This window comes from Macaca thibetana, chromosome 9 (genome assembly GCF_024542745.1).
Source record: "Macaca thibetana thibetana isolate TM-01 chromosome 9, ASM2454274v1, whole genome shotgun sequence".
NCBI lineage: Eukaryota > Metazoa > Chordata > Mammalia > Primates > Cercopithecidae > Macaca > Macaca thibetana.
In genome coordinates this window covers 15226920-15245113 of record NC_065586.1, presented here as the reverse complement: position 1 = coordinate 15245113, position 18194 = coordinate 15226920, and the positions used below count along the sequence as shown (strand labels likewise).

At 44.6% G+C, this 18194-nt stretch overlaps 1 protein-coding gene across 2 annotated transcripts in view; it reads left to right on the top strand.

Annotated features, from left to right (window-relative positions):
* Positions 1-18194, top strand: part of FAM171A1 (family with sequence similarity 171 member A1) — a 148770-nt gene that overhangs the window by 70288 nt on the left and 60288 nt on the right. The gene's annotated exons all lie outside the window — the stretch shown is intronic.

Genomic DNA, 18194 nt, shown 5'->3' with positions numbered 1-18194 from the left:
GCTGGGATTATAGGTGTGAGCCACCATGTTCGACCTTAATCAGGATATTGTAAGGTTTCATGACTTGTAGGCGTCAGCAGAGTTTACCATACTTTACCATTAATACAGAATTTGTTCAATCAGATGTAGAAAGCAGAAATGGTATTTCACTAAACACATGCACATTTTTGAATGTTAAATGAGTGGCAACTGGAAACCTAATTAGCATATCACTTTAATTCTGCTCCTGGAGTTACTGCTTGTGATGACCTAAATGCGGCTGTGCAACCCTTCAGGTTTAAAAGGGAACTAAAATGATCAGTGCTATAAAAACAAACACCCACTAATACTTGGAGTGGAAAACCTTCAGATTCTGCCTCTTGGAAGGATGGACTCATGTGGCACATTCTAGAATGACATGGGTTTTTCGTTTGTTTTGGGGGGTTTTTCTGGTTTTTTGTTTTGTTTTGTTTTTTTGAGATGGAGTTTTACTCTTGTTGCCCAGGCTGCAATGTAGTGGCACACTTTCGGCTCACAGCAACCTTCACCTCCTGTGTTCAAGCAATTCTGCTGCCTCAGCCTCCCGAGTAGGTGGAATTGCAGGTGCCTGCCACCACGCCCAGCTAATTTTTTGTATTTTTAGTACAGATGGGGTTCACCATGTTGACCAGGCTGGTCTCGAACGCCTGACCTCAGATGATCCACCCACCTTGGCCTCCCGAAATGCAGGGATTACAGGTGTAAGCCACCGCACCTGGCCAAGAACAACATGTTAAACTAATGGAGCTGAGTGGCTGGCAGGCGGGGGGTCTAAGTGTGGCGTAAAGAGCAGGAATAGGTAGAATTTACTAAGGGAAATGGGCAATCTTGGCCATCCCCAGCAGAGGGTGATTTAAGAATTCGAAAACCCACTTCTTTAAACAAAAAGACATTACCCAAAAATTGGGACTGTCTTATCTCTTTTCTTTTCTCTGACTCCCTTATTTCTTCTCTAGGACCCTAGTCCACTCCTCTGCTGCCTAAATGTCTTCATACTGTTCCATGGGTTCCTTAGTGACCCAAGAATTATGAAAAGTCTGAGATTCTGCCGAGCTTGGAAGCTAATGAGCCAGCCTAGCACGGTTTGATAGAAGTTGGTGGAGACATGATACTTCCTGGTCAGAGATAAGGGATGTTTATTACTCACAGCAGCAGTAGTAGCCAGAGTGTCAGCATTCTTGCTCCAGTTCCCCGAACCCCATTTCCCACAGGAGCAATGCAAAGAGGGCCAGAGGATACCTGCACATGCAATGGCTCACTTTATAGGAGAGAAACCCTGAGCTTTAGGGACCCATATCTTTTCCGAGAGGCACCAAGCATACCTACTCTTTGCTCTAGAGGGAGACACCTCTCTGTCTTGCATAGCTGTTCACTAAAGAAACCTCCTTGAAGAGGGCTGGGTGCGGTGGTTCATGCCTGTAATCCCAGCACTTTGGGAGGCCAAGGCGGGTGGATTACCTGAGGTCAGGAGCTCAAGACCAGCCTGGCCAACATGGCAAAACCCTGTCTCTACTAAAAATAAAAAAAAAAAAAAAAAATAGCTGGGCGTGGGGGCTGCCTGTAATTCCAGCTACTCGAGAGGCTGAGGCAGGAAAATTGCTTGAACCAAGAAGACAGAGGTTGTAGTGAGCCGAGATCGCGTCACTGCCCTCCGGCCTGGGCAACAGAGCCAGACTCCATCTCAAAAACAGAAACATCCTTGAAGAGACAGCTCAGAACAGAGAGCACAGTCAGTATCTTGCCCACAGTATGTAAAGAAGTGCATAAGAGACCCATGGAGAATTGTCCTGCCAATGGCTTCTGCCGTTCCTCCAGCTCTCCATGTCCTTGGGAATTGTTCACAGTGGGTATGAGAGAGAGAAAAAAGAATCTTCCAAGAACCATAGCCAGGCATGGTCAGCTCCTTCCATGAGCTTTCTCAGGAGGTCTTTTGTAAACTTTCTGTAGACCCTTGGTGATCCTCATTCAGGAGTCAAATGTTGGGAAACAATCAGCTAATTATAAGAATGGCTAGCAGTGATTAAGCTCTCGCTGTGCACAGCTGCAGTGTGTGGGAAGCGCTGTACCTTGTGATCTCACTACAGCTCTGAGATTATTATGGCAGGGCCATTACCCCATTTCTTACAGATGAGAAAACTCTGCTTAAGAGCAGTAAGCCAGAAGGGGCAGAGATGACCATCAACTCTAGGTTGTCAGTCCAAAGCCCTGCACTCTGAATAGCATACTATGTTTCTCTCTCTCTCTCTCTCTCTTTTTTTTTTTTGCGGAGGGAGCTTTCTTAATTAAGAAGCTTTTTAGGGGAAAAGGGTGCTTTGGAGATTTTGTTTCACCAAATAAAGTTAGTGGAATGCTTGCAAGTGGGGAAAGATCAGGAATACTTTTGTTGCCAGCAGACACCTTACAAAGTCACCACCAGGCAGTTCACCCATCAATCTTACGGTGTTTTCAAGACAGTTGGTATCCATATTTTCTGGACACAGAAATGACAGGTCAAGGAGGCTGTGAACTTGGCCAAGACCACATGACTGGTTAAGTGAGGAGCCTAGAAACCAGCCCCAGACCATGCAGTCGTGAAATGTGCATTCTGTGCACAGTCCCCAGGAGGAATATTTGTAACGTAAATGCTAAAGTGCCTTGAAATATTTCAGCTTCATCTGAAACAGAAAAGAAAACTTCAATAATAGCTTCACTGTAGCCTGTTTAATATCTTTCTTGGAAAAGATAAGCCCATATGTGTATGATTTAAGCACTGCACTGACTTCAGCTGCTCCAGGGACCTTTATCTTGTTTTGTAATACTTCAAGTGTTAGAGAGCATCACACACTTAGGCCATTCATAGTTTTTCAGCAAGCCCCTTCAGCTTGCCTTTTTTGCCCTTTTTGTTTTTTGAGACTGAGTCTCTCTCTGTTGCCCAGGCTGGAGTGCAGTGGCGTGATCTTGGCTCACTGCAAGCTCCGCCTCCCAGGTTCACGCCATTCTCCTGCCTCAGCCTCCCGAGTAGCTGGGACTACAAGCGCCTGTCACCATGCCTGGCTAATTTTTTTTTGTATTTTTAGTAGAGACAGGGTTTCATCGTGTTAGCCAGGACGGTCTCGATTTCCTGACCTCGTGATCCGCCCACCTCGGCCTCCAAAGTGCTGGGATTACAGGCGTGAGCCACCGCGCCCGGCCCATTTTTTTTTTAATTCTGAAATAATTAGTGAGTCAATTTCTTCACTACTGGCTCCCACATAGCACTTTCTAACTGATCTCTTCCCAGAGAGAGAAATGACTTGCTAAAAATCATCATCATAATCTTAAAGCTGCTTTTTCAAAACAAGTATGTAATTTTACTCTTGTGACAGCCCTAGACAAAAAAATAAATAAATAAAAATAAAATAATTAAAAATAAAACTGTAAATGCATATCTGTAGATAAAGACAGATCTGGAAACACCCAAGACACACAGAGAATCTTTCCCCAACCAGGTTAGGTTGCCTTGGCAACCGTTCCACTGGTGCCTTCCAACAGATCTTTGAAGCTTGGCTAAGGTGTGTACATTAATTTCATAGACATGCTTAATACTGCTCATTACCTTAGCAGTTCCCAGATTCTTCCAGAGTCTCACAAGGGGACTTTGTGCCTTCATGAAAAATTTAAAACACCAACAAAACTGGCCTGGTGCAGTGGCTCACACCTGTAATCCCAGCACTTTGGAAGGCTGAAGCAAGCGGATCACCTTAGGTTAGGAGTTTGAGACCAGCCTGACCAACATGGCGAAACTCCGTCTCCACTAAAAATACAAAAATTCACCAGGCGTGGTGGTGCGTGCCTGTAGTCCCAGCTACCCAGGAGGCTGAGGCAGGAGCATCGCTTGAACCTGGGAGGTGGAGGTTGCAGTGAGCCGAGATCATGCCACTGCACTCCAGCCTGGGTGACAAAGTGAGACTGTGTCCCAAAACAAATAAGTAAATAAAATACCAACAAAACAGAAGCATGTTGTGGTGGCTTGTTGTGGTAATTTCTTTAGAAATCCTTGTGGGTCCTCTGATCTCCACAGTGTTGCATCACCATCATTTTCTTGTTCAGTAGAGCAGGGTAAACACATTTACCATATTTATATTTCCTTGATATAGTCACTAGATACTTTACTGTGTCTGAAAACAGTAAGGATATTAGCTTTATGAATATGCATTGCTTTTTATGGAAAAGTTCTTAAAAGTTGGAACTATGACTTTTGCTTTTGTTTTTTGGAGCCATATGTAGCGTCGTTTTGGTGCTTTGATTCTTATTTCTTTTGAACAGTTACATTCTTTTATTTTAAATTGGTTTGAGTATTTTGGAGAAGTTTCCCGAGATAAGTACAATAATCCTATTTTCATATAGTCCTTTAAAGCTACATCTAAGTATTTCTGATACTACATCAAGAAGATTGGTTAATTCATGGCCGGGCATGGTGGCTCATGTCTATAATCCGAGCACTTTGGGAGGCCGAGGCAGGCAGATCACCTGAGGTCAGGAGTTTGAGATCAGACTGGCCAACATGGGGAAACCCCATCTCTACTAAAAATACAAAATTAGCCAGGCGTGGTGGCAGGCACCTGGAATCCCAGCTACTGGGGAGGCTGAGACAGGAGAATTGCTTGAACCTAGGAGGTGAAGGTTGCAGGTTGCAGAGAGCCAAGATTGCGCCATTGAACTCCAGCCTGGGTGACAAGAGTGAAACTCTGTCTCAAAAAAGAAAAAGAAAGAAGAAGACTGGGAGTTTGCTGTCAGATGTATATCTCATGAGATAACTTTTTTAGATGAGATTGTAGGAACATTCTGTTAATTTTGCTTGTGAACATTAATTTTGCTTGTAAACACTTTGTCGTATGTGTAAATTGTACAGTTGGAGCAGGTATGTCCAGCAACAGTTTTCAAATTATCCTGGCATATTTACCTAAATAACCCTTGATTAGTTGCAAGAACATAGCTATTTTATAGTTGCTCTTCTAGCATTACATGCATATGGAACCAGCCCATGCATATGGAACCAGCCCTAGAAAACCTCATTTTGTACCAGGTTCAGGAATAGAGAATGAACTTCTGCTGTTTAACTTATTAGGGTAACAGGATTCTGAGCCACAAAGCTGTAGGAGATTGTTGGTATTTGAGTATTACATTTTCAGTTTCCATTATGGAGTGTTTAAAATGAGGTAAAGATATCCCATCACTTCAATAAAGTATAAAATCAGTGTATGTCTAAATGTCTCTAGCGTGATCTCTTTAATTGCTGAACTTCTATGAATGTTTGTTATTGTGTAGTTCAACATTCTTGGCAACATGGTGCTGTTGGTTGTTAAGTGTTGTTAATAGGATGATCATCAATTTCATCCTCATAGAAATTTCTTACGGGAAGGGGCAGAAATCCACTGATTGTTTGCCCAGAGATATCCTCGTAGCACTGCCAAGACAGTATTTTATGCATCAGAGGGATAGAGAGATGCAGGGATTGGGGTGAGGAAGAGTATGTCATGCGCAAGTTCTATCAAGACCGTGATGGCGGCCGGGTGCGGTGGCTCATGTCTGTAATCCCAGCATTTTGGGAAGCCAGGGTGGGTGGACCGTTTGAGGTTAGGAGCTGGAGACCAGCCTGGGCAATATGGCAAAGCCTCGTCTCTACTAAAAATACAAAAATTAACCAGGTGTGGTGGTGGGCTCCCATAATCCCAGCTACGCGGGAGGCTGAGGTAGGGAGAATTGCTTGAACCTGGTAGGCGGAGGTGCCAGTGAGCCAAGATCGTGCCTCTGCACTCCAACCTGGGTGACACAACAAGACTCCATGAAAGAAAGAAAGAGAGAAAGAGAGAGAGAGAGAGAGAGAGAGAGAGAGAGAGTGAAGGGAGGAAGGGAGGAAGGGGAAAGAAGGGAGGGAGGGAGGGAGGGGGGAGATGGAGGGGGGAGAGGGAGGGAGGGAGGGGAAAGGAAGGAGAGAGGAAGGAGAAAGGAAGGAGAGAGGAAGGAGAAAGGAAGGAGAAAGGAAAGAGAAAGGAAAGAAAGGAAGCTCTAAATGCACGCCCTTCAGAGGATGGGCAGCCGGTAGGAGCCACCAGTGTAAATAGCACTCTACTGTGATCTCCTCTCATCCTATTTCAAACTGAAGCTGCCGTTTCATGAGGTTTAGCATAAGCGTCAGTTGCCCGCGATGATAGAACACAGAAAGGCACACAGTGGTACTCTAAGTTCCAGCACATTTATCTCTTCCATGCGTCTCCAATGAGGTCATTCAAATGGATGTCTAGAGACTATAATCCTCCACTGAAATTTAAGGAACACGTTTCCAAAAAAGAACCCCACATAGGTGGGAGTTCTGTATCAGACACTGGGGCCACAGATCCATAGAGAGGTTCAGGGGATCTCTTGGTACAATCAGGAGTGAAAGGTACCCATGTGGAGAGGGGGCCCGGGGAGCTCGGGGGGTTTCTAGTGCCCAGCGTATTCGTCTCTCTGAAGTGTGCCGGCATGGTCCTTTCTCTTCTGGGTGACAGAAGTTTTGATCTTTGCAGGACATCAAACTGAATGTTGTTTTCAGAATGAGACGCAAGGATTGCCAAATGCTTTAGTGCAGCTAGAAATGGCTTGTCAGGGAGTCCTGGGATGTACAAGTTGTAACAGATTCTTGAGATGTATTATAGATTAATAAAGTATATATTATGAGATACATATTAAATAATCTGTTACATGTTACATAACATGTAGAGTATACCAGTCTTTAAAATATACAAATATAATTTGCTTGGAGGACATGATTGGCTAAATTTGGGGTAGAAAATAAAATAGAACAATATAAGCCGCATGTGCACTGTGTGAGTCTGGAAAAAAATTACACGAAAACTCTAGTGTAACAGAGTGCATCCTAATTTCATCAGATTACAAAGTAAAACCTCTTACGTTTATGAAAGAAGTAGAAATAGAAAGCCACTGCTTCATGCATTAGATATCCTGGAACATGCTTTATAAAGACATGGAAATTCAATGCACATACTGATATTGTAAAATTCTAGCACCAAGTAACATGGGGCAAAACCTGGTAGATCAAAGGTCAGGTAACATTTTTACAATAACCTCTTATTTGGAAAACGTTTTTAAGTGATCAAGCAGTTTTCTGGTGTTTTATTGAGATGAAGAGCCATTGTAACTCCCTAAATTGGGGTTAAATATAGCTAATCATGGTGCTAAGGAGAGTGATTCCTTTTCAGCTGGCCTCCCTGGCCCAGGCAGCCACAGGAGTGCTGGGCTACTTGGGGTGAGAGCATTTGCGTGGTCTGCTCCGTGGGAATGGACCTTTCTTCTACCCAGACCCAGTGGCCAACCCATAAAATGCTGGGTTCCCCACTACTAGGGTGGGTTGCTGTGGAAACCGACAGCTCTAAAAACCAAAAGGAAAGAAAAAATGAAAATCCTAGAACAAAGGCCAATTTGAGGAAATAGAAAAGGGAATGAAAAGCGCTTAGAGGAAGCCAAAAACTTCACGGAAACAAACAAGCAAAACAAACGCATTTTTAAAATGGAGCCCACAAACTTTACTTTCCCTTTTAAGACACAGCCAGAGTTTGTTAGAATAGATATGAGAAATGAGAAGGGCAGACTGTGCAGAAAGCAGGTGGAAGTTGTACTCCCAGCTTTGGTCCCAGAAAAACCACAAAATATTTTATGTTTTGGAATAGTACATGTTTTGGAGTTTGGAGGCAAAGTTGTAAAATAAATGCATCCTATCATTTATAGAAAAATAACGAAAAGTATGCATTATTATTTGACGAAGTGGGAATTAAAAGCAAGACATGCTGGCCGGGCGTGGTGGCTCACGCCTATAATCCTAGCACTTTGGGAGGCCGAGGCCGGTAGATCACCTGAGGTCAGGAGTTCAAGACCAGCCTGGCCAACATAGTGAAACCCCCGTCTCTACCTTACAAAAAAAAAAAAAAATTAGCTGGGCATGGTGTCAGGTGCCTGTAATCCAGTTACTTAGGAGGCTGAGGCAAGAGAATCGCTTGAACCCAGGAGGTGGAGGTTGCAGTGAGCCGAGATTGCGCTACTGCACTCCAGCCTGGGCAACAAGAGCAAAACTCCATCTCAAAAAACAAAACAAAACAGAAACAAAAAACAAGGCATGCCTTCCCATGGTCTCTCAGTGTTTGCTGGCAGTTTTGCCAAATACTGACAGGGAGATTCTTCCATGTGCCTGTAAATTATGCACCCTAATTCCTTCCTCTTGTTCGCTCTTAACTCGCTACTTAGAGGCGCCTCCTCCCAAGCCAACAATTGGAAACAGCCTTGTTGCATTTAGTTCTAAATCTGTGGCAGTTAGAAAGGAAATGACTAAAAGATAATGCTGGACTAAAAGATGATGTTTAGTTTTCTACCCACAAAGCAGATGCTCTTTGTACTACTTAAAATGGACCAGTTTGTGCCCACAGAACCACAGTCTTCATGTTTGCCAAGAGCCGAGGAGCTCTGAATCGTGGTAGGGGAAGAATTCCCGAGCACTCATTTCTTCCTTCTTGGCTCTGCACTTGGCTGATAAAAATTGGAGAGGCGATGGCTGAATCCCTGATGGCGAAATAAATTCATGGATGAGAGTGTGTAGCGAGAAGAGGTGTGAGCACAAACTCCCAGGGTCCGCCACCTTGGGCAGGCAGGCAGTACTGGAGCCCATGGTGGGTACGGAGAAGGAAGGTGCAGGGTGGAAGGAGAGCCGTGAGGTGCAGTTTCAAAGAGATGGTCCCCAGCTGGATAGAATCATGCCGGGATAGCACAGAACCCGAGCAGGGCGAGCAGCACTGCCCATCTAGCTGGTTTAATGAGAAAAGACATTTATTACAGCTTTTGGGTAGTGCACAGAACTTGTGGGAGGAGGAGGCTCACAGCCAGAACAGTATCTGAGCTGTGTGGTGTGACTCTTCCGGGAGCACCCCTGCTGCCCCCAACCAGATGCCTCCTCTGTGGTCCCTTTGACCAGAAAAAAGCCCCGCTTCTTCATGCTGCTGACTTCCACATCAAATTCTGCCAACCAGAATGAGCAGAGCCACAGCTTAGCAGAACCACAGCCCATTTTTGCTCCTTCTTAGCTACAGGGGAGGCTGGGAAAATGAGCATCTGGAATTCCTTAAAGGGAGGAAGACTATTTCAGAAGATGCCACAAAAACTCATCTGCCTGTGGTACCCACCCTTCCAGCACCAGCTTCAATTTCATCTGTTCCAAGAAGCATTCCTCCCTGACCTCCGTAAACCACAATCAGGGCCAGTTTGCATGTGGTGCTTACCCAAATAGCCACAACCCTTTCCTAGTATCAGTGTTCACACCATACCCTTCCTTAAATCTTTTGATGATCCCCCCCACCTCTATGAATGTGTTCAGATCTTGTTTGTGTCTTTGATTCTGTTTTTGCATGGAAACTCCAGATCAGATTAACCTCATCTTTGCTCTCTCTCTCTCTCTCTCTCTCTCTCTCTATACACACACACATACACACAGACACACACACACACACATATATATATATATATATATATTTTTTTTTTTTTACAAATTCCTAGCCAGTTTCATTCTTTCTGCCTTCTGGCACATGTGTTGATCTGTCCTTCCCACAAAACTGTAAACTACTTAAAAACAGGAGCCATGTCTTTTTTTCTTCTTTTTTAATCTCCCTGCAGTACCTGGTATCATGCTAAGCATATAGTAGCTGGTCAATAAATATTTTCTGATTATTTACAGTTAGTTATCTGGATTGATTAATACTTTTCAAATGGATCGCTGTAGTATCTATTTTTAAAGTAGTTATAAGACATAAATGGAACAATAACAAAACACAGGAATACTTAGGCCATGGATCAGAAGATACCCAGAAATGCCTACTCATTTTAGAGATTAATTCAGCATCTACATTAGGTGCTTACTGTGTGCCAGACACTATTCTATATGCTTAGGATGCATGAATGGAGAAGAAAACAGAAATACAAAATAACTGTCTCAGAGTTTCCATCTGGTAGTGTTTAATGTTTAATAAACGTGTAAGTGATGAGCATGTTATAATCGATCAATGTCATGCATAAAAAGCAAAAGCAGAGCAGGAGAATATCAGAAGTTTGCGGTGGGGTTGGGGTTGACATTTTAGACAGAATAGTAAGAATTATTTAAAAAATGTTTTTAGGCAATCAAAAAAATTGAGTATGTGCTGGGTATTAGATGATATAAGGAGATTATTATTTAATTAGGCATGATAATTGTGCTTTGGTGGTAGTTTTTAAAAAAATTCTTTTCTGTTTTAAGTGGGAATATTTATGGTGGTTGGGTGCAGTGGCTCACCCCTGTAATCCCAGCATGTTGGAAGAACGAGACAGGCGGATTGCTTGAGTCCAGGAGTTCAAGACCAGCCTGGGCAATGTGGCAAAACCCGCGTCTCTACTAAAAATACAAAAAATTAGCCTGGCTTGGTGGTGGCGTGTCCCTGTAATCCCACCTACTTGGGAGGCTGAGGTGGGAGGATCATTTGAGCCCGGGTTGGGGAAGTTACAGTGAGCCAAGATCGTGCCACTGCACTCCAGCCTGGGTAACAGAGCCAGATCCTGTCTCAAGAAACAACAACAACAAAAAATTTACAGGGAAATAATATAACCTAATATAACATCTGGAATTTGCTTGAAAATGTTCCAGCAAAAAAGTGGGGATGGAGGGAGCAATGCGTGAAGGAAAGAATGGTAGAAAGATGACACTATTTGAAACTTCTTATCAGGACAGGTTTGGGAGGAGGGTCTTTGTACTGTTCTTTCTACTTTTATGTTTCTGTGTTCTGGATGTTTGTTTTCCCTTCAAGTTCATATATGGAAATCTTAACCCCCAAGGTGAAGGTATTAGGAGGTGGGGGGTCTTTTGGGAGGAGATCAGGTCATGAGGGGAGAGCCCTTGTGCATGGGATTAGTGTGCTTAAGAGACCCCAGAGAGCCCCCTCATCCCTTCCACCACATGAGGATGCAGTGAAAAGGTGAGCCGTCACCAGATACCTCATCTGCCCTAACGCTGGACTAACCAGCTACCTGAACTTGAGATATACATTTCTATTGTTTATCAGCTTCCCAGTTTATGGGACTTTGTTATAGCAGGCTAAACAGACTAAAATATATGCATTCTAGAATTTCCACATTGAAAATGTTTACAAAAGAGTAATCAGTGATAGGATGGCCTCATCGAGGAGGTGGTACTGAAGCAAAGACAGGGAGGTGTGGGTCTCAGCTGCATGGATGGGCGTCTGGGGGAGTCTGCGCCAGGCCAGGGCACAATCGGAGCAGAGCATGTTCACCGTACCTGGCCTCCCTACAAGTCCCTGAATGGGGAAAGTAGCAGGTGAGGGCGGGAGGTGATATAGCTGGGGAGGAGGGATGGGAAGAGGTCACACAGGGCCTTTTAAGCCACTGAAGGACTTGAGTGAAGGTCTGACCCACAAGGGCTGCGAAGACACACCACTTCAGAGTCACGCTCAGATAGATTTTCCTTGGGAGTTCCTTGAGCCATTTGGATACCATGGATTTCTTGACTCAGATTCGGAGATCAGAATTGTCCAAAGGAACTTTCTGCAGTGATAGAAATATCCAGTCTGCACTCTCCAGTGCAGGAACCGCTAGCCAGTTGTGGCTGTTGAGCGCTTACAATGAGCCTAGTGTTATATAGGAGCTCGGTTTTTACATTTTCATTTTAATTAATTTAAACAAGTGTGTATGCTCACATGTGGCTAATGACCCCTATCTCGGATAGTGTTGTGTTAAGAGATGGTTAGTTTCACCCCGGCATTCATTTTGCAAACTTTTATTGACCACCTGCTGGCTCTAGGTATGAGCTAGGACTTATGGTTATAAATTGAATTTTTAAAAAATGAGCCCCTGTTCTTGAGGGGTTCATGGGCCACCCCAGACACTGTAAAATAGTGGTATGGCTGGATGTGGTGGCTCATGCATATAATCCCATCACTTTGGGAGGTTGAGGCAGGAGGATTGCTTGAGACCAGGAGTCTGAGACCAGCCTGGGCAACAGGGCAAAACCCCGTCTCTACAAAAATACAAAAATTAGCTGGATGTGGTGGTGCATGCCTGTGGTCCCAGCTACTTGGGATGCTGAGGTGGGAGGATCGCTTGAGCCTGGGAGGTCAAGCCTGTAGTGAGCTATGACTCTAAACAAACAAAACAGCAGTACATGGGTGGCCCAGACCCCTCATCTTCAGGCACGAGGGCCCCTGCACTAAGCTCTCTCCATGGGGGTTTTAATTCAGTGGTAAACAACCTGGTCGTTCTCATCTCAGGACGCCCCTTTGCCTGGCTGGTCCCTGTATCTCTTCCAGGCCTAAGCTAAAATGATGCCTCCTCAAGAAGGAGTTGAAAGTTGACCACCGAGTTGAAAATAGGTACCCCGTTCTGCCTTATGTCACCCAGTTTTCCCCGAGGCACTTCTTCCAGTTCAGAATGACACTTCGGTATGTATTTAATCTCTAAAGCCAAAGCTCATGAAGGTCAGGGGTCTGGTCTCCGTCATATACCCCCAGAGTTGTAAGGTGAAACAGACAGAAATGGAAATGGAAATGGACAAGAAACAGAGACCATGTGTCTGGAGAGCTTCAGGGAAATGCAGGGTTGCCGAGTCCGGCCGGAGCACTTTCTTGAATCCACCTTACTATGACCTTTTAAAGGAAAAAGAGGAATCAGCAACATGGAAGGGAAGTGTAGAAAGACATTGCCGTCAAAGGCGAGGAGCTGTGGCAGGAAGGCACAGGAAGGAGGAGCCGAGGGCAGGGCGTGGGTTCAGGTGGGGTGGCTGGTGCGGGACAGGAGGCTTCTGGGATGGATCCTGTCCCTTGAGTGTGACGACTTTTTGTTTGTTTGTTTTTTTACTCTGTCACCCAGGCTGGAGTGCAATGGTGCGGTCTGGGCTCACTGCAACTTCTGCCTCCTGGGTTCAAGCAATTCTCCCGCCTCAGCCTCCCGAGTAGCTGGGACTACAGGCGTGTGCTACCACATCCAGCTAATTTTTGTATTTTTAGTAGAGACGGGGTTTCACTCTGTTGGCCACACTGGTCCGAAACTCTTGACCTCGTGACCCGCCCGCCTCTGCCTCCCAAAGTGCTGGGATTACAGGCGTGAGCCACGTGGCCTTCCTTTTTCTCTAAAGGGCCAAAAGTACCAAGTTCAGGCTTTGTAGCCCTTATGGTCTCCGTGGCAACCTCTAAAGTCAGCTGTTGCAATGCAAAACCAGCCCATAGACTAGATGCAAATGATGGGGCGTGGCTGTGTTCCAATAAAACTTTATGAACACTGAAATTTAAATTCCATATAATTTTCATGGACTATATGCAAAAGCAGGCAGCAGGCCACATTTGGCCTGAGGGCCGGGCTGAATTTGCTACCCCGGTACAGGTGACAGTGGGGCGCATCAAAGGGTTTGAGGGAGACAGGGAGAGGTCAGCTGAGTGTATTGGATAGCTCCCTCTGGCCTCAGTGGGATCTCAGGGCTCAGGTCTGAAGAGGGTGACCGTTTTTGTAAAGTGGCTGAGCAGCAGTGTGGGTGATGGATGGTGAAGGCCTGGAAATAGGGCAGTGTTCACAAGGGTACAAAAGAAAGGCCTGCTTTGAGATGCGGAGTTTGCAGTCAAAATGAGCAGACTTTGGTGATGGATGTGCAGAGTATAGAGTGAGAAAAGGATGTCCCAGTCTGGGTTTAGTGCAGTCTTCAGGTGACCAACTCAGCAGGGTCCTCAGCACTCACTGAGCAGCAAAGAGTGTATCCTAAGGCGTATTTAGGTCTGGGACCATTTATGGGGTCTTCCTATAAATGCGAGTCATGTAGCAACTAATGCCTCGCCCAGTCAGATGACAGCTGCCCTGGTTGTCATTTAGTTGGGGGTAGTTTTGTTTGCTGTTGAACGGAGAGTCCCATTCTCAGTGTTATTCTATAACAGTGATGCCCCCGTGGGCTGTAAGAATTACCGAATCATACTGACCTTTGGTCGTCTCTGATCATACCAAGCAAAGAACTAAACACTCTCTTTTAAAGTATATAATGTAGAACTTAAACTATGCTTCCCATATTAGAAGAAATTCAAGTGGTAGAATCTGGAGCATTGATTAGAGTGGAACTCCCCCTTTCTTTGTTTATTCATATTTTTTTCCCTCAAATCTCAGCAGTTTTTGCCTTCTCAGCAAACAGTGAAGACCTTGTAATCCCAATTGTTAGTAAATGTTGCATTTCCATAAAATTGCATAAATCATCAATGCAGGATTTCTGCTATGTGGTTATTAATGCACCATGAGTTAATTTATGTTATAATTTAGTATACTACTTAGGTAAAGACTACACACTGGGTTCAGTGTATACTGCTGGGGTGATAGGTGCAAAATCTCACAAATCACCACTAAAGAACTTGCTTATGTAACCAAAGACCACCTGCTCCCCAAAAACCTATGAAAAAAAAAGGGACCACCATTTTATCCAGCAGTCCCACTAGTGGTATCTACCCAGAACAAAAAAAGTTATTATGTGAAAAAAGATGCTTGCACATGCATGTTTATAGCAGCACAGTTTGCAATTGCAAAAAATATGGAACCAGCCCAAATGCCCATCAGTCAATGAGTGGATAAAGAAAATGTGGTATATATATACTGCAGAATACTAATCAGCCATAAAAGGAGTGAAATAATTACATTTGCAGCAACCTGGATGGAATTGGAGACCATTATTCTAAGGGAAGTAACTCAGGAATGGAAAACCAAACATCGTATGTTCTCACTCATGAGTGGGAGCTAAGTTATGAGGATGCAAAGGCATGAGAATGATACAGTGGACTTTGGGGACTCAGGGAAAAGGGTGGAAGAGGGTGAGGGATAAAAGACTACACACTGGGTACAGTGTACACTACTTGGGTGATGGGTGCACCAAAATCTCAGAAATCATCACTAAAGAACTTACTCATGTAACCAAACACCACCTGTTCCCCTAAAACCTATGGAAATAAATAAAAATTTAAAATTTAAAAAAGGAATAGTATACTACTTGGGGACACAGAGGACCAAATTAAATAAGAAAATGTGTGGGGGGGAACCGGGTGCGCTGGCTCACACCTGTAATCCTAGCACTTGGGGAGACCAAGGCAGGTGGATCACAAGGTCAAGAGATTGAGACTATCCTAGCCAACATGGTGAAACCCCATCTCTACTAAAAATACAAAAATTAGGTGGGTGTGCTGGCGGACGCTTGTGGTCCCAGCTACTCAGGTGGCTGAGGCAGGAGAATAGCTTGAACCTGGGAGGCAAAGGTTGCGGTAAGCCAAGATCGCGCCACTGCACTCCAGCCTAGGGACAGAGCGAAACTCTGTCTCAAAAAAAAAAAAAAAAAAAAAAAAAAAAAAAAGAAAAGAAAGAAGAAAATGTGTGTGTGTGTGTCGTGCACATCCCGACTGGATTGGGGAGAATTGACTAAATGTATTCTGTAATATCATATCCTTGATTTTCATGATGCTGACTTGTGCCTTTTTGGGTACTAGTTTTCTCCTATAGTATGAAGTAGCCAAGGTTGGTTTCTGTAGCATTTATTTGTTCTTTCTAAAACATTTTAAGAGATTTATTTGGTACACACCCGTAGCTCAAAGCTCCTCAAAGGCAGGAAGATGCTTTGGCTAGGTCTGGGATTCTTTAGCTCTTGTCTATGGTTATCTACACAAGAAATGTATTAAATCAGCATGTGGAAAAAATGGGTGAAAAATGACTGACTGAAATTTGCAGTATTGAAGTACGAATTTGCTTTAGTATCATGAGACAGCTAGTTGGCAAGTTACCAAGGTGGAGATTCTCAAACCAAAAGAAGTTCTTCTCAATGTGGTTGCCCCAGTGTAGGATAGAACTCTGGATATAAAGGTATCAATACTCAGGCCAGGTGTGGTGGCTCACGTCTGTAATCCTAGCACTTTGGGAGCTCGAGGCAGGTGGATCACCTGACGTCAGGAGTTCAAGAGCAGCCTTGCCAACATGGTGAAACCCTGTCTCTACTAAAAGTACAAAAAATTAGTGGGGCATGGTGGTGGGTGCCTGTAATCCCAGCTACTTGGGAGGCTGAGGCAGGAGAATTGCTTGAACCCGGGAGGCAGAGGTTACAGTGAGCTGAGATCACGCCATTGCACTCCAGCCTTGGTGACGAGTGAAACGCCATCTAAACAAACAAACAAAAAAAAGTATGAATACTCTCTGAGAGGGTTGTCTCACCTGTCCCTTTTGTTTTTTATATTTCTTCTTTCTAACTCTCCTCTCTGAACCCCAAATCTGGTATCCACAAGCACCATGTTGGAAAGTTTACAATCATCATGATTGGAATGACGCAATTGCAGTAGCTTGTGTCGGTGCTTACTCCACCAGGCATTACACTAAATGTTTCTACCTATATGTTGAGCTATGCGTGTTTATCATTCCCAGTTTGCAAATGGGAAAACTGAGGCCTAGAGACAATAAATAAACTGCCTAAGGCTACATGGTTGACACACAGTGGAGCTGAGATTCAAACCTCCAGTGAGAATTGCAGAACTCCAGAGTGTGTGCCGCTGGGCAATACCTGCAAGGATGACTCAGCCCTCCTTCCTCATCCTCGCTCTCAGGCTGCTCTGTACCCAGCCAGCCTGCAGCCAGCTCATTGATGAGCACTCCACTGAGCCCCACTCTGGAAAGTGCTATGAACACGAGCCTCCTTGGCCACCTCCTCTTTGCTAGTCCTTGCCCCACCTTCCTATCCCAAGTCTTTCAGATCAGAGACAGCTCAAAAAGCATGGCATGTGGTGCCTGCAAGTGGCCAGGTGGACATACATCACCGGGCACCAGCTGCTCTCTTCCTACGTAAGCAAATAGGGTTTATGGGAGCAGGATGAACATCGGAGTTGCTCCCCCACATAGTTCTGGAATCAGCACCCTTGACGTGATTGTTCTGCCGGAGTCTAGTCTACCACCATCTCAGTCCGGGGTTATCACAGAGTCCTCTTAATTGAATGCTTTTTCTCCAGCCTTACCTCTTCCTCAGCCCATTCTTCACCCAGAGCCACATGTTTCTATAACATAAATTTGATCTCCACTCCCCTCTTAAAACTTTTGTGACTTCACATTGCCTTTAGAATAAATAATAATCCTTTTAGGGAGCTCATAAAGCCATGCGTGATCTGGCCTTAATTGCCTCTGCAACCTCCTACGCCTCTCACGCTCTCCATCCAGATTTCAGAACCTGCAATTGTTTCTCCAGGAAACATGGCGTCTTCCTGCCTCTGAGCCTCCATGCATGCTGTTCCCCCTCAGCCATGGTACTTCCCTGTTTACTCAGGCATCCTCTCCTTCACTGTAGCTGTGTAGTTACAATTCTAGGCACAGAGTAAACGTTCAATAACTATCCCTTGCCTGAGTAAATGTAAGTTAGCCATTCTATTTTAATTTTTTAGCAATTTGTAACATTCTGTTTGTTTCCCACTTTCATGATCTGTTTTTGCCAATATTCCTAACTTGACTTCATCTGTCTTTTCAAATGTTTGCTTTTTTTTTTTTTTTTAATTCTTTTCTAACCTTCTCTTGTTCTACTCTTTGGGTCCTCCCTTTTAACAGTAGTTTTCACTTCCTTTCAGTCTAGTCTTTGTGATTACCGGTGCACAATCCTGGGTTACTTCTGCCACATTTCCCAGGACTAAAGAAAGATACGCCTATAAATACCACAGCCCACTGTGCCCTTATTATGGTAGCCCAAACCACATTGAAAGAATATTGTTGTCCAGGCACAGTAGGGCACACCTGTAACCTCAGCACTCTGGGAGGCTGAGGCGGGCAGATCACTTGAGCCTGAGGAGTTTGAAACCAGCCTGTGCAACATGGCAAAACCCTATCTCTGCAAAAATTAGCCCAGTGTGGTGGCACACACTTGTAGTCCCAGCTACTCAGGAGGCTGAGGTGGGAGGATCAGTTGAGCCCAGGAGGTTGAGGCTGCAGTGAGCCATGATCACGCCCCTGTACTCCAGCGTGTGCAACAGAGTGAAACTGTTTCCACACACACACACACACACACACACACACACACACACACACGAAGTGTTGTGTTGGTTGCCCAATGTCTTAAGGTATAGAATTTTTCTCTTGATCATGTGAGCAGGAAGGAGTAA